This window comes from Trichechus manatus, unplaced genomic scaffold (genome assembly GCF_000243295.1).
Source record: "Trichechus manatus latirostris isolate Lorelei unplaced genomic scaffold, TriManLat1.0 scaffold00003, whole genome shotgun sequence".
Classification (NCBI taxonomy): domain Eukaryota; kingdom Metazoa; phylum Chordata; class Mammalia; order Sirenia; family Trichechidae; genus Trichechus; species Trichechus manatus.
In genome coordinates, this window is record NW_004443939.1 from 31779309 (window position 1) to 31803642 (window position 24334).

At 37.1% G+C, this 24334-nt stretch overlaps 1 protein-coding gene across 11 annotated transcripts in view; it reads left to right on the forward strand.

Moving 5' to 3' along the window:
• ADGRL2 (adhesion G protein-coupled receptor L2) overlaps nt 1–24334 on the forward strand; it is a 180067-nt gene that overhangs the window by 13864 nt on the left and 141869 nt on the right. Inside the window, exons 1-2 of one of the 11 annotated variants that reach the window (XM_023731434.1) lie at nt 20952–21008; nt 23733–23786. The exons of 9 other annotated variants lie outside the window; for them this stretch is intronic. The gene's annotated coding sequence lies outside the window, so the exon portion shown is untranslated. Of the gene's footprint in view, nt 1–20951; nt 21009–22650; nt 23950–24334 lie in introns of those variants that run through there. One more of the 11 variants, XM_023731428.1, reaches the window with a different exon arrangement.

The following is a 24334-nucleotide window of genomic DNA, read 5'->3' on the forward strand; positions in this document are numbered from 1 at the left end:
AAGCAGTTAGTACACATATTGTCTTATGACAATGGTTAACAACCCCATGACATGTCAACACTGCCCCTTCTCAACCTTGAGTTCCCTAATACCAGCTTTCCTTCTGCCTTCTAGACCTTGTCCCTGGACTGTTGTGCCCCATTAGTCTCCTTTTGTTTTATGGGGCTGTCTAATCTTTGGCTGAATAGTAAACCTTGGGAGTGACTTTATTTCTGAGCTAAAAGGGAGTCTAGAGGCCATACTCTCCGGGTTTCGCCAGTATCTGTCAGACCAGTAAGTCTGGTCTTTTTTGTGAGTTAGAATTTTGTCCTTCATTTTTCTCCAGCTCTGTCTGGGACCCTCTATTGTGATCCATGTGAGAGCAGGCAGTGGTGGTAGCTGGGCACTATTTAGCTATACTGGCCTTAGTCTGGTGGAGACCGGGGTAGTTGTGGTCCATTAGTCCTTTGGACTAATCTTTCCCTTTTGTCTCGTTTTCTTCATTCTCCCTTGTTCCCGAAGGGATGAGACCAGTGGAGTATCTTAGATGGCTACTCACAGGCTTTTAAGACCCCAGATGCTACTCACCAAGGTAGAATGTAGAAGATTTCTTTATAAACTGTGTTATGCCAATTGATCTAGATGTTCCCCGAGACCATGGTCCCCGTAGCCCTCAACCCAGCAGTTCAGCCCCTCAGGGAGTTTCTTTGTGTCTGTGGAGCTTCCATGACCTTTCCTTGTACAAGTTGTGCTGGCTTCCCCATTATAAAACACATTCTGATTGGAAGTTGCAAGGTTAGGTAAGTAAGAGGTGGGAAAACTTGAAATGGGGGCTTTATAGTGATTGGTTGGAAACATGAATGTGGGCTATTTGGATTGGTTAGTTTAAATACATGACTAAACGGTAGTTTACAGGGTGGTCACAAGGTAATTATCTTAAAACATTTCCTGAGGGTTGTTGAGGGGATTTCTGTTAAGGGTCTTGTGTGGAGACCTTCTTTTAGGAACATTCTTTCCATATCTTCAGTTTAACGTAGAGAAAAACATTTCCTTTGTTTTGTACTTAAGTGAATGTTGTGGATAATATTGGAGAGAATGGGAATTCCAGAACACTTAATTGTGCTCATGTGGAATCTGTACATAGACCAAGAGGCAGTTGTTTGAACAGAAAAGGGGATACTGCATGGTAAAATCAGGAAAGGTGTACATCAGGGTTGTATCCTTTCACCATACTTATTCAGTCTGTATGCTGAGCGAATAATCCGAGAAGCCAGACCATATGAAGAAGAATGTGGCATCAGGATTGGAGGAAGACTCATTAACAACCTGCAGTATGCAGATGACACAAGCTTGCTTGCTGAAAGTGAAGAGGCTTTGAAGCGCTTACTGATGAAGATCAAAGACTACAGCCTTCAGTGTGGATTGTAGCTCCACATAAAACAAAAATCCTCACAACTGGACCAATAAGCAACGTCATGATAAATGGAGAAAAGATTGAAGTTGTCTAGGATTTCATTTTACTTGGATCCACAACCAACGCCCATGGAAGCAGCAGTCAAGAAATCAAATGACGTATCGCATTGGGCAAGTCTGCTGCAAAAGGTCTCTTTAAAGATGTCACTTTAAAGACTAATGTAGGACTAAGGTGTGCCTGACCCAAACCAGGGTTATTTTCAATCAGCTCATATGCATGCAAATGCTGGGCAGTGCATAAGGAAGACCAAAGAAGATCGATGCATTTGATTTATGGTGTTGGCAAAGAATATTGAATATTCCATAGACTGCCAGAAGAATGAACAAATCTGTATTGGAAGAAGTACAGCCAGAATGCTCCTTAGAAGGGAAGTTGGCAAGACTTTGTCTCACATACTTTGAACATGTTGTCAGGAAGGACCAGTTCCTGGAGAGTGACATCATGCTTGGTAAAACAGAGGGTCAGTGAAAAAGGAAGACCCCAAAGAGATGCATTGACTCAGTGGCTATAACAATGGACTTAAATATAGCAGCAGTTGTGAGAATGGCACAGGACTGGGCAGTGTTTCTTTCTGTTGTACATAGGGTCTCTATGAGTTGGAACCTACTAGAAGGCACCTAACAACAGCAACAAAACAACAAGTAACAACAACAAAGGTTTGAAGGTTGCAGGGGAAATCCTTTGTTATGTACTTAAGTCTGTATAAGAGTTTGATGGTTGCAAAGGAAATAAGTAAAAGCTACGATGGAGTTGGGGCTCAGACCTGGGCTGATCATTCTGATATGAGTCAGGTGCCTCAGCTTTGGAACACTCACAGACAACTCTGCAACTTTCAAACAATTTTCAAAGGTTGTACAGAGACTGGCATGTATTTTCTATAAGGTACATTCAGTTTTTCTTTGAAGGTACCAGCTATTGCTGAGAACAGTTAACTAATAGATTACTAATTAATAATTATAATAATTTTAATTTTTACTATATTTTGTTATCAGTTCACTCTGATTATCAGTCATCATTAAAATAGTTAAAGTAATGCCTTCAGAGCCCCTCCTTCAGGTATGGGTTTTGGACATTCTCTTTTCGCTTTTGTTTGTTTACATCAGGAAGCTTGTTTAATCCTTTCCTTTTAGAGTTTAAGCAAATAGAGACCATCCCTGGTAGCTTTTAAAAGCTCTACTTTTGTTGCATTAATGGCACTCACTGTAAATTCCATGATCCTGCTTTATTTACCAGAAAGCTTGTATTTGAGAACTGTCACTCTGTCCTTTCAACAGTGTTGTTAATTGACTGATAGCGAAGATTGGGTGGAAAACCTTTAGTGACAAAAGACTGGGCAATATAGGTAAGACTCCAGTCTAAGGGCTGGTGAATCTTTGCCTTTTGATCCCGTTTCTATTTGTACTAAAATACTAAATACAGACTAGAAGAACAAAGTGCATTTAAAAGCATTCAGAAATGTTAAGCAACAATAAAACCCTGTAACCATTTAAATGACAGCAGCTGACTATTTGAATTAACTTTGTGTTTGGCTTAATTTGAGGCCCTAATTATTCCTAACTTACATGAGTAGATTTCAATTATAGTATCCTGCAGGGATTTGTAGCTAAGGCAACTAAAAGAAGCATTTTACATAAAGTACTTTTGTTCGACTGATAAGGCAAGTTAAAATGTAATGATAGAAGATTGAAACCCTTTGACAAGGTCCAAACAAATGTTTCTGGTAATTTTGTTAAAAAAAAAAAAATGAAGTAAGTTTATTTTTAGACAATATTTTGGTCTTTTGGGAAGATTGCCTTTATTGTAATACTAACAAATGTATAAGTATGGCTTAAGATTATGGATCATAGTAAAGTAGTAAAACTTTAAAGGACAAATTTGTCACACTGCAAACCTTCCTAAGTAATTCTTTTAGCTTTATATAATTCCTGTACATTCTGACAGTGTAGGTGTAGAAGAGAAACACAAATGAGTAATTTGAATGACTAGCACCTGTGTAATTCTGTATTTCAGAATGCTTTTCACTTGAATGCAGATCATTTACAGATTCGAAATGCTATATACCAAAAAGTACAAGGGCACACAATATGGTTGACATTGAGCATGATGTCAGTGGACAAACTCAGTATTTAACTCACCCTTCTCCACAAGAACCTGTATTAATTTTGAACACTTTTTCAATACTGAAAACTATTTTATGACTTAATTACTGGTTACTGTAGATGCTACTTTGGTTCCTTACTAATGTGTGTACTGGCACAATGTATTTAAAAAAAGCATTTGCCGGCATCAATAGACTATTTTAAGGCTTGATCATAGTATTTCACTAGAGTTTTATAGCTGTCTAATGGTGTAGTCTGATGGAGCCCTCGTAACATTGTGATTAAGAGCTAGGCTCCTAACCACAGGGTTGGAGTTCGAATCCAGCTGCTCCTTGGAAACCCCATCAGGCAGTTCTACTCTGTCCTATAGTCGCTATGAGTCAGAATCAACTTGATGGTTTGGTTTGGAGTTTTAATGGGCTAGTCTACGGAGGGAAGTTGAGTGCCGGTGGCTCCTGCTCTTCCTGACCTTCTCAGCACCTGGTTGTCCTCACCCTCTTTGGTCCTCTTCTTCCTCTTTCCCACCTCTCTGCTTTGTTTTTTACCCCTTTTCAGTGTTTGAACATCTACTACATGTAACTTATTATCTTTCCGGACCCATATTTCATTATTTCCTTTAATCTGGTCAATTCTATGATCAGGTTTTCACTGAGTAAAACAATAGAAGTTTTAGGCTAAAATTCAGAGACTTACACCTTTGGGCCGGAAAGAAGCTTTTTTCCTCCCCTAACTTGCTTGACATGTAACATAGCTCCAGGCAAGCTGTATTACTAATTGTTCCTAAAAGCACTGCCAAGAAGTTCACCCTTCCACGTATTGAGTTCATATTTGTTCCTTAGGATACTCTTCAAAACTACCACCTCTAGGACATTTTTTTTCTCATATAAGTGAAATTCCTCTCAGTTTGTACAGCTTCACAGTAATACACTAAGCCCCGAGACGCATGTGGCTGTTGAGCACTTGAGATACGGCTATGACTGAAGTAATCCTTTTTATTTTATTTCAAGTTGATTAACTTAAATTTAAATATATGGTAGATATCTTTTTTTACGTAAGCCTGTCTCTTCTTTTTTTTTTTTTTTTTTTTTGTTACCTCCTTTATATGCTTTTAGTGAGTTCCTTGAGATCAGGAGCCATGTTTTATTTATTTCTTGAGTTTTCATAGTTCTAAGTCACTCAGAAAAATATTTGAATTAACTGAGAAGTACATTCAAGGAGAGTTAGTACCAAAAGAACATTTTAAATATAAACATTGTTCATGGGGCATTAGTTTCACTAATAAACACCTAAAAACCATATGATGAGTTTGGGAATATAGAAAATAACAAACGTAGATATACGCATAGTGTATAGCTCGCAGGAATAGAGTCTTTGGGATTAACAGCTGAATATACTTTAAATAAGAGTGTGGTTGGCGCAAAGGATTAAGAGCTCTGCTACTAACTTAAAGGTTAGATCTTTGAGTCCAGGAGGTGCTTCTGAAGAAAGGCCTGGCGATCTACTTCCAAAAGATCACAACCATTGAAAACCGTGTGGAGCATAATTCTACTCTGAAACATAGGGGGTCACTTTGGGTTGAGATTGACTTGGAAGGCTACTGGTACTGGTATACTTTAAGTATATTTTAAGACAATAGAAAACCAAGTTATCAACTGTAGCCTCAGTTTTTTTTTTCTTTTTTTATTGTACTGTAGATGAAGGTTTACAGAACAAACTAGCTGCTCATTAAACAGTACACATTGTTTTATGACATTGGTTAACAACCCCATGACATGTCAACATGCTCCCTTCTCAACCTTGGGTTCTCTATTACCAGCTTTCCTGTCCCCTCCTGCCTTCTAGTCCTTGCCGCTGGTCTGATGTGCCCCTTTAGTCTCGTTTTGTTTTATGGGCCTGTCTAATCTTTGGCTGAAGGGTGAACCTCAGGGGTGACTTCATTACTGAGCTAAAAGGGTATCTGGGGGCCATACTCTTGGGGTTTCTTCAATCTCTGTCAGGCCAGTGAGTCTGGTCTTGTTTTGTGAGTTAGAATTTTGTTCTCCATTTTTCTCCAGCTCTATCTGGGACCCTCTATTGTGATCCATGTCAGAGTAGTCAGTGGTGGTAACTGGGCACCATCTAGTTGTACTGGACTCAGTCTGGTGGAGGCCATGCTAGTTGTGAACCATTAGTCCTTTGGACTGATCTTTCCCTTGTGTCTTTAGTTTTCTTCATTCTCCCTTGCTCCTGAAGGAGTGAAACCAGTGGAGTATCTTAGATGGCCTCGCATGGGCTTTTAAGACCCCAGACGCTACTCACCAAAGGAGAATATAGAACATACTCTCCATAAACTATGTTATGCCAGTTGAGCTAGATGTTACCAAGACCGTGGTCCCCACAGCCCTCAACCCAGCAATTCGGTCCCTCAGGGAGTTTGGATGAATCTATCGAGCTTCCATGACCTTGCCTTGCACACGTTGTGCTGGCTTCCCCCCAGTATTGTGTACTATCTTACCCTTCACCAAAGTTACCACTTATCTACTGTCTATTTAGTGTTTTTCCATCCCCTCCCTCGTAACCATCAAAGATTGTTTATTTTTGTGTGTAAACCTTTTCATGAGTTTTTACAGTAGTGGTCTTAATACAATATTTGTCCTTTAGTGATTGACTTATTTCACTCAGCATAATGCCCTTCAGATTCGTCCATGTTGTGAGATGCTTCGCAGATTCATTGTTCTTTATTGTTGCATAGTACTCCATTGTGTGTGTGTACCATAGTTTGTTTATCCATTCATCTGTTAATGGGCATTAAGGTTGTTTGCATCTTTTTGCTGTTGTAAAAAATGCTGCAGTTAACATGGGTGTGCATATATCTATTTGTGTGATGGCTCTTATTTCTCTAGGATATATTCCTAGGAGTAGGATTGCTGGATCATATGGTATTTCTATTTCTGGCTTTCTAAGGAGGCACCATATCATTTTCCAAAATGGTTGTACCATTTTGCATTCCCACCAGCAGTGCATAAGAGTTCCAGTCTCCCTGCAGCCTCTCCAACATTTTTTATTTTCTGTTTTTTTTGATTCGTACCAGTAATGCCGAGGTGAGATGGTACAGCCTCAGATTTTAACATTAATTTATTAGTTCTTTACATTATCTGGATATTAATAACCTAGATCTAAGTAAACTAATGCTGGCTTCTATTCCCTAAATACAGAGCTTCCTCCTAGAAATCCAATAATGAACCCAGCTGATACTGACATTTGTTATCTAATCTTGGTCTTTTCTGTGGTTTAAGAAAATGCTTTGGGAGATAAGTAATTATGAAGGCATCAGTTTCAGAAATGATGGGTATGAATATTTCTAGTCATTTAGAAAATTCTTAGATATTATCTTTTGAATTTCTTCTTTTGATAACTAGAAAATCCTTCTCTGTGATTTTAACTTAGGTGATAATGGTTTATTGTAATGATATTTTATAAGCCTTATACATAACACTCGACAGTATATTTTTTGGTTAATATGTTCTTAATGACTTTATTATTAATGTTAAAATGTTGATACTCATAGCATGTAATATTAAAATTAATGGCTTCGCTAGGAGAATCTTTATAAAAATGCTTTTTTATTAAGCATAGAGTAGAAATTGAAGTACACAGTACAACTAGAGGATATACTTTATTAATTTTGAAGAAAAAAGCTTTTGACTTAGAATGAAGAATTTAAAAAATTACTGTAATTTGCACTTGTACTAAACATTCTAGCGTTAAATATAATTGAAATATGTTTCTCAGAAAACTTAAAAAGTTTTGATCGACATAGTCCATACTGATTTTTCAGAATTGTTTCTCAGCCTCACATCTAATAGTTTATTACCACTTATTGTTTTTGTAACGATGATTGTATCTCTCAGATTGAACCATGATTTTATCAGACTTGTTTCCTGAATGGTTTATCTTTATTTTAGAAATTCAATCTATTCTTAGAATGAAAGATGGCATCACTGAAAATAATTGCAAAGAAGGTGTTGCAGTTTCTTAGGACAAATATAGAAGTAGAATTCCAGATATGGCTGAGGAGTGGCTGCATTATTAGAATGAATGAATAATCTTCTAGGTTGACTACCTGGCAGGAGAGAGTATAGCCTGTTATGGAGAGGGATATTTATGAATATAACCTGATATAATATGGAAAAAAAGTAACAAAATCAGTAATACTTACAGCATACTTCATATATTTGTCATTTATGGAAGAAGGGAATAAGAAAACAGTCTAAAATTTACAGTTTCCTGAATATACCATTGACTTGATTGCCTTTTTATAATACTACTTCAAAATATGATCATATGAAGATACTGGGAGGAAAATAAAACCTGCATGGATTTAAGTTTGTATATATACTGGCAGTTAAAATTTCTCATCGTCTCTTTTTACTTAGCATTTGGAAGTGCTACCCAATTTACCATGCTGTCTCTGTCTCTCTCTTCTTCTCTCTCTCTATTTAGAAAGAAAATATTAGTAAATTCTATGTTAAGTAGTATTGTGCACTATAATGCTTTTGTCAGCTAAGAAGTACCTTACTATGTAAATAAAGTGACAGTGAAAAATTTTACAACTTCATTGAATTATTTCTTTACTGTGCTTAATGAAATTTTATTGTTATTTACTCTGCTTGAGGATCTGATACTTTAAATTTACCCTATGAAAATCTTTTTTTTTTCTTTTGGTATAGTAGAAAGAAGTGCCCAAGTGTCAGTCCATTCCGAGAGTGAAGAAGGCAGATGCAGCTGGTTTAGAGGGGAGAGTCTGGCTGGTGAATAAAAAGTGCATGTCAGCATTTTGACACTGCATTCTTTTGGGGTATCTGTTATCACTGAATAGGAAACTGTTTCACATTGACAGGCAGACAGAATGTTGTGCTGAATGAGTAAATTGGCATTATCACATCTAGCAGTTCCCTTAACCAGGTGCCGGCTTGGAGCTTCGGTTCTGCAATAATGTCGAGAGAATGCCAGGAATAGTTGTATTTGCTAATTATCCTTATCTCTTCCAGTGTATAGTATTTTTTTTAGTAAACAGCTTGCCCAGGTGTTTTTAGGAATGCCTAGTAGGACAATGCAAGACTGCAGGTGCCTGTGTGAAAATAGGATGCCATTTAGAACACTGAAAACACGCATATCTATCGGTGTGGAAACGATTATTGCTCTCAAGAGTTTTACTCCCTAACGTACTGAGAACAATACTTTACAATATTTTGTTGGCCCTGAGATGTTGGTTAGGGCAAAATGTGGAAGATGGTATTTTTAAGAAAACTAGAACATTTAATTAGGCCTTATGTTTGAGTCTCTTAAAAAAACTTCATGATTTGCAATAAATGTGTGTAAGTGGCAACGTTTTCAAAGATTTTAAAAAGTGAAAGCAAATCAAGTTTTAATGAAGGGATATTTAAGAGGTTTTTTATTTCCTTTTTTTAAGTTGATCCTACTGGAAAGATTAACTGCTACATGACAGTTACTTTTTTGTGTCATTTTTTTTTCAGTAAGTTCTTGATACAGTACTATGATGTTTGAAAATAAAATTGAGAATTTTATGCTTTTAAGAATTTTTATCACAACCTGTTGCTAAGTACTGCTCAAATGAATTTGTACTTGAAGCATTTTTAATATATGTTACTTGTTTTGAAATTTAATAACATGGATCACAAAATTATCCTTTAATTAGTTCTGTTAATCATGTTTCCTTGATTGTCATAAATATATTTTTTGAAGAGTTTATGGTCCATCTTTTGCCAGTCTGTGGACATTGAATTTGTTAATATATTTTCCATTATAGATTGCTTTTTCATTTTCTTTTTTGTAACCATCTTCGCATTATGAAAGGATAATCAAAGAACTGCTAAGCCCTCAAAAGATATGATGGTTTTATGAAGTTTCTTACAGTTTTCCTTAGACTGTGAAAGTTGTTATGGTATTTCTATAGCCAGTCACATTTCGGTGATACTGTTGAATATTTCACAGGTTTCTCCTGTCATTTAGGATTTGGCATTATTGTCATTTGTATTGTTTTTGTCTCTGCTTCCTTTCACTGACATATCCTGTAGTGAAGTAACATTTATGCCAGAACAAAGCTTCTCATGAGAGAGAGAAAGAGTTTACATTCAAAGACAGCAAGTTTCAGTGTAAAGTCCGTTTGTTCAAATTCTGACTCTTCTAGTTACCAGCGTTGTGAACTCAGGCTCATTATTCAACCTGAGTCTACATTTTCTTATTTATTATAAAATTAGAGTAATGCTTACTTTTTAGAACTATTGATGCTTAGAATTGATGTGTTTAAAAATCATTTATTCATCAGTAATTACTGAATAGGTGGGATATACTCAAGGTTGTATTTTTGTTCTTGTGGTCTTGTTTTAATTTTCTTCAGCTTTAACTTGAACTTGCATACGAACAATCGAACAATTGATAGTCTGTTCCACAGTCGGCCCCTGGCCTTGTTCTGACTGATGATGTTGAGTTTCTCCATAGTCGCTTTCCACAAATATACTCTATTTGATTCCTGTGTATTCTATCTGGCGAAGTCCATGTGTGTAGTTCCTGTTTATGTTGTTGAAAAAGGTATTTGCAATAAGTAAGTCGTTGGTCTTGCAGAATTCTGTCATGCGATCTCTGGTGTTGTTTCTGTCACCAAGGCCATATTTTCCAACTACTGGTCCTTTGTCTCTGTTTCCAAGTTTTGTATTCCAATCACCAGTAATTATCAATGCATCTTTATTTTATTTATTTTTTATTGTTGTACTTTACGTGAAAGTTGACAATTCAAGTTAGTCTCTCATACAAAAATTTATACATACACTGTTATGTGACCCTAATTGCTCTCCCTATACTGTGACAGCACACTCCTCCTTTCCACTCCGATTTCCCATGTCCATTCAACTGGCTCCTGACCCTCTCTGCCCTCTCATCTCACCTCTGGACAGAAGCTGCCCATTTAGTCTCATGTATCTGCTTAAACTAAGAAGCACACTCTTCACAAGTAGTATTTTATGTTTTATAGTCCCATCTAATCTTTGTCTGAAGGGTGGGCTTCAGGAATGGTGTTAGTTCTGGGTTAACAGAGTGTCCGGGGGTCATGGCTACAGGGGTTCCTCCAGTCTCAGTCAGACCATTAAGTCTGGTCGTTTTACTAGAATTTGAGTTCTGCATCCCACCCTTCTCCCGCTCCATCAGGGACTCTCTGTTGTGTTCCCTGTCAGGGTGGTCATTGGTGGTAGCTGGGTACCATCTAGTTTTTCTGGTCTCAGGATGATGCAGTCCCTGGTTCATGTGGCCCTTTCTGTCTCTTGGGCTACTACTTTCCTTGTGTCTTTGGTGTTCTTCATTCTCCTTTACTCCAGGTGGGTTGGGACCAGTTGACGCTTCTTAGATGGCCACTCACTAGCTTTTAAGACGCCAGATGCCACTCACCAAAGTAGAATGCAGAACATTTTCTTAATAAACTTTGTTATGCCAGTTGACCTAGATGTCCCCTGAAAGCATGGTCCCCAGACCCCTGCCCGTGTTAGTCTGCCCCTTGAAGTGTTTGGTTGTATTCAGGAAACTTCTTAGCTTTGGTTTAGTCCGGTTGTGCTGACTTCCACTGTAGCGTGTGCTGTTCTTCCCTTCACCTAAGATAATTCTTGTCTGCTATCTAGTTAGTGAATAACCCTCCCTCCCTCCTCACCCTCATAACCATCATAGAATGTTTTCTTCTGTGTTTAAACCTTTTTTTTTCTTATAATAGTGGTCTTATACAATATTTGTCCTTCTGTGACTAACTAAATTCACTCAGCATAATGCCCTCCAGATTCCTCCGTGTTATAAGATGTTTCACCGATTGATCGTTGTTCTTTATCGTTGCGTAGTTCTTTATCGTTGCGTAGTATTCCATTGTGTGAATATACCCTAATTTCCATTGATGGCCACCTAGCTTGTTTCCGTCTTTTTGCTATGGTGAACAGTGCTGCAATGAACATGAGTGTGCATATGTCTATTCATGTGATGGCTCTTATTTCTCTAGGATATATTCCAAGGACCGAGATTGCTGGACTGTATAGTACTCCTGTTTCTAGCTTGTTAAGGAAGTGCCAAATCGATTTCCAAAGTGGTTGTACCATTTTACATTCCCACCAGGAGTGTATAAGTGTTCCAGTCTCTCCACAACCTCTCCAACATTAATTATTTTGTGTTTTTTGGATTAATGCTAGCCTTGTTGGGGTGAGATGGTATCACTTTGTAGTTTTGATTTGCATTTCTCTACTGGCGAATGATCGTAAGAATGTTCCATGTGCATTGGAAAAGAAAGTATACTTGGCTGCTATTGGATGGAGTGTTTGGTATATGTCCATGAGATCAAGTTGGTTGATTGTAGCATTTAGATCTTCCTTGTCTTTATTGAGCTTCTTTCTGGATGTTCCATCCTTCACTGAAAGTGGTCTGTTTAAGTCTCCTACTATTATTGTGGAGCTATCTGTCTCCCTTTTCAATGCTGTTAGAGTTTGTTTTACATATTTTGGAGCCCTGTTGTTGGGTGGGTAAATATTTATTATAGTTATGTCCTCCTGGTGTATTGACCCTTTGATCATTATATAGTGTCCTTCTTTATCCTTTGTGGTGGATTTTACTTTAAAGTGTATTTTGTCAGAGATTAATATTGCCACTCCTGCTCTTTTTTGAGTGTTGTTTGCTTGATATATTTTTTCCATCCTTTGAGTTTTAGTTTGTGTCTTTAAGTCTAAGGTGTGTCTCTTGTAGTTGGCATATAGATGGATCGTGTTTTTTTAATCCATTCTGCCACTCTCTGTCTCTTTATTGGTGCGTTTAGTCCCTTTACATTCAGCATAATTATTGAGAGGTACAAATTTAGTGCTATCATTTTGAAGTCTTTTTTTGTGTGTTATTGACAGTTTCTTTGTTCCACTTAATTTTCTGTGCTGAGTCATTTTCTTTGTATTTTCTTTTCATCTTTTTAATTGTTGATATTGTATTTGCTGAGTCTTTATATTTTTCTTGTTTTTTATTTTCATGGTGTAGGATTGTTAGTTTCCCTTGTGGTTACTTTAGTATTTACCCTTATTTTTCTAAGTTTAAACCAGTCTTTTTTTTCTTTATATTGCCTTGACTTCCTGTCCATATCAAAAATCTATGTCTACATTTTTTAGTCCCTCTTTTTTGTTTTAATGTTGTCATCTTTTACATACTGACATCTGTGTTTCCCTATTTTCAGTGTTTTAGCTTTGATTTATTTTTGTGACTTCCTTGTCTGGGTTGATATCTGGTTGCTCTGTCCTGTGTTCTAGTCTTGGATTGTTATCTGATGTTATTGATTTTCTAACTGGAGGACTCCCTTTAGTATATATTGTAATTTGGTTTGGTTTTTGCAAATTCCCTAAATTTCTGTTTATCTGGAAATCCCCTAATTTCACCCTCATATTTGAGAGACAGTTTTGCTGGATATATAATTCTTGGCTGGCAATTTTTTTCCTTCTAGGCTTTATATATCTCATCTTGCCTGCGTGGTTTCTGCTGAGTAGTCTGAGCTTAGTCTTATTGACTCTCCTTTCTAGATGACTTTTCGTTTATCCCTAGCCACTCTTAAAATTCTCTCTTTATCTTTGGTTTTGGCAAGTTTGATTGTAATATGCCTTGATGACTTTTTTGGCATCTGCCTTATGTGGGGCTTGATGAGCATCTTGGATAGATACGTTCTCATCTTTCATTGTATCAGGGAAGTTTTACGCCAACAAATCTTCAACAATTCTCTCTGTTTTGTCTGTTATCCCACCCCATTCTGGTACTCCAATCACTTGTAGGTTATTCCCCTTGATAGAGTCCTACATAATTCTGAGGATTTCTTAATTTTTTTAAATCCTTATATCTGATTTTTCCTCAAATAAATTGGTGTCAAGTGCTTTATCTTCAGTCTTACTAATTCTGACTTCCATTGCCTCAGTTCTGCTCCTATGACTTTCTATTGAGTTGTCTAATTCTGAAATTTTATTGTTAATCTTCTGAATTTCTTATTGCTGTCTCTTTGTGGATTTTTGCAGCCTGTTAAATTTGTCATTATGCTCTTCTCTAATCTTCTTAAGTTCCTGTATTGCTTGGACTGTGTTTTGCATTATTTCCTTCCTAATTTCTTGAAGTGTTCTGTATGTTAATCTTTTGTATTCTGCCTCCAGTAATTCCAAAAAATTCTCTTCCTCCAGAAAATTTCTTGATTCTTTATTTTTGGAGCTTGCTGAAGGCATCATGGTCTACCTCTTTATGTCGTTTGATATTTACTGTTGTCTCCGAGCCATCAATAAGTTATTATGTTTATTTATTTTATGTTTGCTTCCTGTGCCCTAGCTTCTTGTTTTGTTTTGATATGCCCAAATAGGTTGCTTGTGTGAGCTAGCCTGATTACTAGCGTCCCTGAAGTGCCAACATCTTACCACCAGGTGGCCAAACCTGCCACTAAGTATGTGACCCCAGAAGTCCGCCCACTCCTCCTGTATGAATTCAGCTCAGGTGTCCAGCTAGTCGGCCGCCATGTGTGTGGTGCAGGCTCTCACCTACAGTCCTAGACAGGCATGGGTGATTGGTGTAGGCACAGGCATCTGGCTGCTGCAGGTGTACACATTCTGAGCAAGGCAGATGGTTGCCCTTGAGTGTCCAGGAGGAAAGCGTGTCCCTATTCCCTAGAGTGTAGGTGGGTGAGTTTTGCAGCTGGACTATGAGCACCCAGTGCTGTTGGCTTTAAGGACTGGGGGCACCTCTTATTCTTGGGCCCCTGTCACAGGTGGCTATGTGGAATCGGTGGGGCCACCAGTCCTCAGGCCCCTGATGTGAGCAGGTGAATACCCTTCTTAATGGGCAGAGCAGTGTCAAATGTCAGTAACCTGCCACCTCACAGCTGAAACAGTTGAAGTTAGACTTCAGGTATATACCCTGTGGTACTGTGGTAATGAGCGCCTATGCTGTTGAGATGGGCCCACACAAGTCTATGCAGGGGGAACGTCCGTGGACCCCTAATGCCTGTGCAAAGGAGCTGTGCCTACCCTGAGTTCCTGGCTTAAGGGAGCTGGAAGATTATTTTTTCCCCAGTTTGTTAATGTGGTCTCTCTCCAAGGCTGGTTAAATGGCTCAGGGCACGTGACGGGTCCTACTTCCAGCCCAGGGGACTTTGCAGTCACTGAAGCCGTCCCAGTCCCAGTGCAGAGCATGGAGTGTGGAAGTAAATGGGAGAGAGATTTTTCCCTAATGGGTTTTTTTTTGATCCATGAGGTAGGCCAGACTCAAGTACTTATCTTTCGTGGATTGAAAAGGGTGCTTCTCACTGGTTCTGGATGGCTGAGTAGGCTCTCTGCTGCTGGGTCTCCCCCAATGTGGAAAATGCCTCCCGAGTGCCATTGCTTGCCTCACCATGCACCATGAGCTGATATGGCATGAAGGGCTCCAGCTACTGCCAGGTCAAGTCTGGCAACTCTTTGCTGCTTCTGAACTATCTGTCCCCCTGCCCTGCCACTCAGTCCCCCTGCCACTCAGTCCAGTTCCTCAACTTTGCCTTTGATTTCCACGGTTCCTAGATTGTCATATATAATTGTTCATTTGTTTTTTTGGCTCTTTGTTGTAATAGGGACCAACGGAAGCATCTGACTACTTTGCCATCTTGGCCCTGCCTCCTCTGTGCCCCTTTTCTTAAATAACAGACTCTTAAAGTAACCCAAGTGAGAAAGAATGAGAGAATAAAAAAAAAAAAATTGCAATGAGGTAACAAAAAGGAATGAAGTGATGAGATTTCAGAAGTCAAATTCAAAAGTAGAGTTGGTGAGATTTGGTAAATCACTGTTGAGAGAAAAATCATGGTTGAGCGAAAAGGTGATTTAGTGAAGGTTTGTTGGAGTTAAGGAACAGAGACTGATGGATATTTTATTCCAGTAAAACCATCGAAAGCTGGGACCTGTGTAAGGCAGAAACCTGTCAGAGAAGGAAAACTCAAATATTTTCCACCAAAATGAGACATAATAAAGTGGTAAGACTGCATCCTTTCAAATGTGGAAAATTAGGGAGACCCAGAAAAGGAAGGCGGCCCCATTGAGTTCTGGCTCTCAGTTTTCACTGTATGTGCTTGGGAATAAAGTAAACTAGACTCTTCCAGGGATCAGGGGTAGTCGTACTACCTGGCTGGCTGGCTCTTGTAGAGTTAGGAAGATGAAATGGAAATGGTAAGATCTAGCACAGGTCCAGGTCCTAGAGAAGAAGGAGATTCTGGGACGCTCCGGTTCACTTGCCTTAGTTATTTGCCCCCTGGGTTCCCTTTGTGTTCACTTCCTTCATTTCCTGCTACTGATTGGCTTTTCTCTCCCTCTACTTTTTTCCTTCTTGTCCCTCCCCCACCACCCCCTTTGTTGTCTCCCCTTACTCATAGTTTCTCTTCCCTCAGTTTTGTCTTAGGGTGACTTCCTGTGTACTCCACCCAACCTTGTGCCATGCTGTCAGCTTCAGCTCTTACTCTAACTGGAATTGCCCCATGTTCCTCATTTTGATTCTTGGGAAAGAGAGAAACTCATGGGCCTCACTCATGATTTTTTATGAAGCCTCGTCATACTTTACTCTCAGAATCATGAACTGGCTGCCCTGAAGGCGAAGTCCCATGTCTTTTTTTAATCAAGTGTGTCTGGTTGCTGGAAGGATCTCATAGTCAGATTGGGTTTGATCCTTAGCTGGGCCTATAAGCAGAGCATTTTCAGTTAGAATGAATTCAGTGTTGGCAGATACAGCAATTTATGTCTGGGTATGATGAGTGATGAATGGGGAGAATCAATTGGATTGTGAATTCTCCAAGCTAAAAAACAAAGAGAAATGGATATTATGGCTAGGTTGTAAGGTCAGTTTAATGAAATTACTCCCATTAAAAAAAAGAAAAAATCGTAATGTACTGAAACTTAGACAAACTTGTCTGTGGGGCAAACTGAATTATAAAATTAAAGAATATTTTTAGAACCTTAGTATTCCATAATTTATAAGCATTTAACATGAGGCTTACTTTAATCATGAAATGATAAACATAAGTGAAGCTTAGAAAACTTGTATTATAGGTATGAAGAAATACCTAGTTTTTAATTTATATCTCTAATGTGTACTTTTAATTTAAATTTAAAAACAATGGCTGCTCTTTTCCGGACCCCTACTAGATATCAGGCAGTGTGCTAGGTGCTTTATTTTCATTGTCCTGGGTAGTGCTCACAATAATGCTATGAGGCTTGTATTATTTTCTCAACTTTGTAGCTGAAGAAACTTATGCAGTTATTTGACTTAGGCAGGGTTAAGTCTATAATAAATGCAGAGATGAGATCCATTCATTCCCCAGTACTGTCTTGACTGAAAATTCATGATGCCCTTTAGTTTGTATACTCATGAAAATCCATCTGCCTTTATAGTTTTAGAATGTTTCTAGATATATATACTGTGATGTCTACAATTTAGCCATCCATGCTGTAAGAAATGTATATACGTAAAAAGAAATGGCTTTAAAGGTTCAGAATTGTACAATCGTTGTTCACACTCAGGCTAGGTCTACTTGATAGCTGACAGTTTATTGAGAAGTATACGATGAGGCACTCAACATATGCCTTTGTCTCTGGTGCCAAATATCTTTTTTAACTGCAGTGACTAGATATTTTGGCATTGTGCAGACATACCAAGAGAAAAGCCTTTATCAGCCTACAAATGGTTCCTTCTGGTGGCAGCCTGTGTGTAGTACCAGCTTCCTTTTCTCTCATACTCACCATCAGTTGATAGCTTGTATACATAGAGGGTTTTATTCATAATCAATAAATATACAATTGAAATGTTACATTGAAATTTGAATATACTACTATATTTTATTTTATATTTCTGGGTTCTTGGTATTCTGTAATACAGTGTATTTTACTTAAATATATTGGTGTTTAAATAAGTAGTTATTGAATAAATGAACAATTTTTTACAGTCTGCCGTTTTTAGAGTGCCACAGATTATCTATCTACCTATCTATCTAATCTCTCTGTCCCTCTGTCTGTCTCTCTCTGGCACACACATGCAAACACACACACCCCACTGATGTAATCATCTGTGACTTCTTAACCAAAAGCCAAACCCATTGCAATCAAGTTGATTCTGACTTGTAGCGACCCTGTGACCTCTAAGGAAGAAGAATTTTTCTTGTGTTTATACAGCAATTAATCTTCTTCACCCTTATTGCTGTCAACTAAATCTTTACTGTTATAATGATATTTTAAGAATGGTTCTTGAAAATGTAGGGAAGTGGTAAAACATTTTATCTCAAATGGGAAATTAAAATTAATGAGTAGTTGGGATTAGGGAAATAAATATAAAGATAACTATATTTGGAACAGTGGAGATGAAAGTGGAAATCATAGAGGTTGAAAGTTAAATATTATAATACCCTAACTCTCTAAAACAGTTGTAGCCACTGAAAATTACAGTTGTTTTCCTAGCATAGTAGTGATGTTGGTTTAAATGAAACTACATGTAGAAAATTTGAAGTTCTACACATGAAATGCCAGAATGGAGAAAACGATAGACCTAGTGACACTTAGAACATAGAATTAATACCACTGAATCAATAGTACTACTACTCTTAGACTTCATTTATTCATAAAATGACTCATTTCATTCAGCAAATGCTATATTTATTGAGTTCTTAATGTGTGTATTTTTATTATGGTTGGTGCTGTAAGGAACAGAAATTAAGAATGAATAAATATCATTTTACCTATTCCTATAAACTTTATTGTAGGATAAGAACAAATATATTTTAAAAATCTTTAGAACTAAGAATTAAGACAATAAATCCTTTATCTTTTGCTGTCTTCCCAAGCTTGGTACATCCCCACCTTCTTAGAGATTCATCTTGAACAGATGGGAACAGGGTCAGTATTTTACTTTGCATTGTTGTTTCTTAAATGATCAGAATTGGGGATGATGATTACTTAGATTGGAGATAGTGAAATTTTAGCACCCTTTAAAAATGATCACAAGCATACAAAGACATGAAAAAAAGAATCATTTGTAAAGCTAAACATTAAAGACACACGCACACATGAAATTCTTTGTAGACAAGTTTTGAATTTTTCTCCCGGTTGTAATGTAGATTAAGTGTACTGTTTGTAATTTAGAATGCTTATTTTCTATTGCCCATGGTTTGTTTACAGTGTGCTATGATGTTCTTATTTTAATCTGCCGTGGAGTTTATGGTCATATAATGTGAATCATTTTTTTTTCAATATGTTGGAAAATGTTGACTAAATAAATACAGTTTTGGTATGTACTTCTATGAAATTAATTGTCCAGAGTTTATTTAAGTAAAAAAGGACCGAGAAATTAGATGCCACCAATAAAAGTTGTAAAAAACTGACAGCCTAAGATAGTAAAGGAAAATTCAGCCACTAAATTTTAAAATATTTTAATATCTTGAGCTTCGTTATTTTAAAACAATTTTAATTCTGACAATTTTGTGTAAATGTTCTTTTTATGAAGAGAAATTATGTGGTTTAAATTATTTGTGTCAGTTAAACAATAGTATTTTTGTCTATATTGTTGTGTAGCATACTTGAAACATTTCAGTCTTCTGCATCTGCGTGATTAGAAAGTCTCTTGTAAGTAAAAAATGACCTAAAAAGAAGAACTGCTATGTGATTTAATTAATGCTCTTTTTTTTGGTCATTTGGACTTTAATATTGTATGAGGCTTTTTTTTTACATAACATAAGAATTATTTTAATGACTGTTGAATTCTAAGCAAATTCAAGTGTCACAGAAAATTAAAAATAAAATAAATATGATTTGAAATCCGATGTCCAAAAATCAACATTTTTCCAAACACCTAGTGATATTTTTAAAAAATAAAATACTTGGTTCATTTTCTCTATTTTAAAGAGCAAACATGATGCTAGTGTTACTTTAACCTCCCCTTTTTTACTATACATTAGAGTCTTAAATGTACAATATCTCTAGCAAATTTTATAATCACATATCTTATGATTTTAGTTACTTAGATCTCTATGTTAGCTGGAAAAATACCCCATGATAACAGAGCATAAATCGTCGTTTAGGGGAGAAAATTCTTTTCGACGAATCCAGAGATTTTGAGGTTTTGACCTAACTCTGAGCCTAGTTAGTTAATTTCTGAGGTCCAAGTTCCCTTCGTGTTAAGAAAATTGACTGAAAGGGGGCCAGTATGTATTCTGATTCTATATTGTGAAAGGAACTTAGTCTACTAAAGCAGAGTATTTATTTCTAACTTTAAAATCTGGTTGCATTTAATATACTTTTTATTCAGTATTGCTTTTCCTTTTGTCATACAGTTCTCACTTCTAGCCTGTGATCGGCAGTTGCCGTTAAGTATACAGTTGCCTTCCAGTTGCCTAACTCTGTCTCATTTTGATAATTTTTATTACATTTCCTCATTAATTTAAAAACGTGCTCGTGTCACTGACACTTTAATGGGGTGATGAAGTTTCAAATATCTTACTATTGCATATTGTCATGTAGGGTGGCTATGAGTTGGAACTGACTCAACGACACACAACAATTTAGCAAAGATTTTACTGATTTCAGTTATACTAAATCCGTTTCAGAAACTCATCTCCTACTTGATAGAGATGTTAAAATGTCACGGCAGGTTCTGCATGTTTGATTAAAGGTGTTGCTGCACGATGTTATACCCAGAGAAACTTAAAATTTTATTGTTTTTTTTAGTATGATTTCTAAAATGCCTTATAACGTTTGATATTGTTCTTTACCAACAAACACATGGATAAGCTTGGTTTAGACCTGGAATATTTTCTGTCTTGTTTTATTGTGAAAGAATTTAGATTTAGTATTTTTACCTCACACCAGTCTGTTTCTATATACTTTTGTCATCACAGAATATGGCAAAATAAGATAATTAAAAAGAAGATTTACCTTGGAATTTTATTTCATTTGCCGAAGTTAAAACTATCAAAGTTTAGTTGTTAAAATAAAATTAATAGGGTGAAATATCAGATTACAAAGTAAACTTATCGTATTATGCTATTAAGAAGTAAGTAAAATGGAAAGCTTGGGTAGTTGAGATAGAAAATAAAGAACTTTTTAAATTTTGAAAAGTAGATGTTTTTAAGAATAGATCAAGTATATTGTTTTTTACATTATCCCTACAGTTAAATTCCCCAGAAAAAAATCAGCCCATTCATTATCAGCCCAACCCCTTTAAGCAACTCTGACTTCCCTTTTAAGTTGTTGCCAGTAAATTATTTCTTTTTTTTTTAGCTACTTACTTCTTGTTGTTAGTTGCCCTTGAATCGATTCTGACTCATGGTGAATGCAAGTGTGCAGAGTAGACCTGCTCTATATGGTTTTCAAGGCTATGACCTTTCAGAAGCAGATCACCAGTGCTGTCTTCTGAGGTGCCTCTGGGTGAGTTTCAACTACCAATCTCTAGGCTGGTATTCAAGCACTTAACTTTTTGCTCTACCCAGTGACTCCCTAGCTACCTAGTAATCCCAATCAACTTTCTTTATCTTTCTCTGGATTTTGCTATTTCTTTCCGATGATTACTAGGTAACTATTATTTTCATATAGTAAATAGCTTTGTATTGATATCTAATATTAAGCTATCAAATAGATCTTGATTCAAAGCTAGTTTTATGTAGCTTTATTGTAGCTTCATGAGGGTAGGGAACAAGACTTTTGCCAGTGTGTTCCCAGACCACAGGAAAGCACCAGGTACAATACATATTTTTGAATGAATAAATATATGCTGAATGAATGAATAGATTAATAAATAAATGAATTTATGAGCAGATGACTATTAAAAGAACATGAGTAAGAATTTTTTTTTCCTTTTTTTGCTGAGTTTTATAAATCCTAGGAAAAGAAGAGGAGTGTTTAATTTTTTATAGCACTATTACTCCTTGATCGAGCAAGTTCACGTAAAACTTTTCAAATCAAGCAATGTCTCCCATTCAGCTAGAACAGTGTCTGGCACAGAGGAGATACTAAATAAATATTTGTTGACAGAATGTGTAAATGGATGATCCCTTCCCTATTCAAAATATTGTGTAAAAAAAAAAAAAAATCACCAAACCATGTTTTGGGAATACAAAAAGATTGCCTATGAAACTAACATAAAAACTATACTGGTTTCTAAGTACTAAGTCACAGAGAAAAATGGTTAAACACTGGATAGCTGAGAATATGATTTTAGTATGATATTTATATATTCTCAGAGACAGAATTTAGTATAGATTTTACCAAGGCAAGGGGCTTTAAAAACATGTAACCTAACCTTTGTTTTATGGTGCCGTGAAGTTAGATGATTTGTTTGTGATCAACAGCTAACTGGTGTCAGGACATGAATTAGAAATCAGGTTGTATGGGTCCCAGGCTGTTGACCTTTGGCCTGTGTAGGATCGATTGCCTTCTGGCTTTAAACCCAAAAACCAAACCTGTTGCCGTCCAGTCGATTCCATCTCATAGTGACTGTCTTACTCATCTAGTGCTGCTCTAGCAGAAATACCACAAGTGGATGGCTTTAATAAAGAGAAGGTTATTTTCTCACCATAGTAGGCTACAAGTCCAAATTCAGGGCGTCAGTTTCAGCAGAAGGCTTTCTCTTTCTGTCAGCACTGGAGGAAGGTCCTTGTTGTCAATCAATCTTCCCCCCAACTAGGAGCTTCTCTGCACAGGAACCTCGGGTCCAAAGGACTCGCTCTGCTCCTGGCACTGCTTTGTTGGTGGTACAAGGGCCCTAATTCTCTGCTTGATTCCCTTTCCTTTTATTTCTTGTAAGATAAAAGGTAGTACAGGCCACACCCTAGGGAAACTCCCTTTACGTTCGATCAGGGATGTGACCTTAGTAAGGGTGTTATACAATCCCATGCTAATCCTCTTTAACATAAAATTACAATCACAGAATGGAGGGCAACCACACAATACTGGGAATCATGGCCCAGCCAAATTGATACACACATTTTTGGGGGGATATAATTTAATCCATGACAGTGACCCTATAGGACAGAGTAGAACTGCCTCATAGGGCTTCCAAGGCTGTAGTCTTTGTGGAAGCAGACTGCCACATCTTTCTCCTGCAGAGCGACTGGTGGGTTCAGCCTGCTGATCTTTTCAGTTAGCAGCTGAGTGCTTAACCACTGCGCCGTCAGAGTTCCTTTAGGCCATTTGAATTGAGGATGGGCAACTGGACAACTCAGGAGGATCTCCATATTGTCTTGTGAGCTTTTGAGTTACCCAAGCCGCAGTAACCATTGGATGGGACTCAGGGTGCTTGGTAGTAACATTTTCCTGTTGGCTCCTTCTAAGTATTGCTTTGCTTCAGAGTAGCATCAGGTTTTAAATGATGGTCCCAGAAAGCATCCGTGTCTAAAACTGGAAAAAAATTCTCTAAAACTGTATTTGACAGTCCTCCCTCCGCCTAAAACTTGAGGAACCTGATAACTTTCACCATAAACAACAGTGGTCCCCTACTGTGATTCTTTAAATTGCTGATTCTTAAGTTGCTGAGATAGCTTTGTAGTGCGGAGGTTAAAAGATGGCAGATGGGTGGGAAATTTCAGTCTCTTGCTCTTATTTAAATTTGATTTAGTGTAAAGTGAGATTTAATTGTTTACATTAGGGCCTATTAAAGGAGGAGAAACCCAAGAAACCAGGTACCATATATTGAGAGTCTGCTACAGAATAAAAAAAAAAAAAACAACTTTTTCTCACATGCAAACAAAGATTGGTAGTTGAGTTATTTACATTTAGCTGTAAAAAGTACAATGAAGTTGTCTGAAAAGATTAGAAGTCAGTACATTTGACCCAGACTTACGGAATTAGTTGTCACAACTATTAAATCACCTCTAGATTCGTATAGTTCCTTAGTATACCAGGAATTAAATTAATCTGGTGGCAGCAGATATTTTATTTTTCAACAGTAGTTTTAAATGTTTGTAGGAACAATATTAGAAAAAAATAATTACAGTTTCTAATGTAAGTAGTAATTTATTGTCGAGGAAGACCTACAGATTCCTAGAATTTAATTTTTTCTTTATTATGTGTCACTAAAGCTATGAAAACCATGTTACATTTTCAGTACATGAGATCTTTTAAATTTCTACTTTATTATGTGCTTATTTACCATAGGTAGGGGTCAACAATCAACAATGATGTGGCAGAAGTTGTAAACATTCCAAAATAGTGAGTTGTCTAATATATTTCATGACTTAATTCCTTATACTCTTTCTGTAAATAAGGTACTCAGATGAGCCTCAGAACCATCAAGCATGAAGATTTTGTTGTTTCGGGTTTTATGTGCCAAGTGATGTGTCTGAAGGCAGCATATTTATTACTCGGCAAATACGTACGTATTTAGTGAGGACCTGCTTCTGATTGAGAAGAAATCGATTATTTTCCCTACAGCATTGAGGCAGTGCATAAAGAATTAATTTTTGTTTTCCAAATAGCCATCATTGACACATGCAGAATATTATACCAGAGAATGAATTGACTGATTAATAGACCCAACCCAATCCATCCTGCCCTGTCAGTTTCAACTCAGCAGCCCTGTAGGACAGAGTAGAACTGCCCTGTAAGGTTTCCAAGACTGTAATATTTATGGAAGCAGACTGCCACGTCTTTCTCCCGAGGAGCAGGTGGTAGGTTCAAACTGCTGACCTTTTGATTAGCAGCTGAGCACTTAACCGCTCTTACTGCTAGGGCTCCTAATCAATTAACCAGAGACTTAT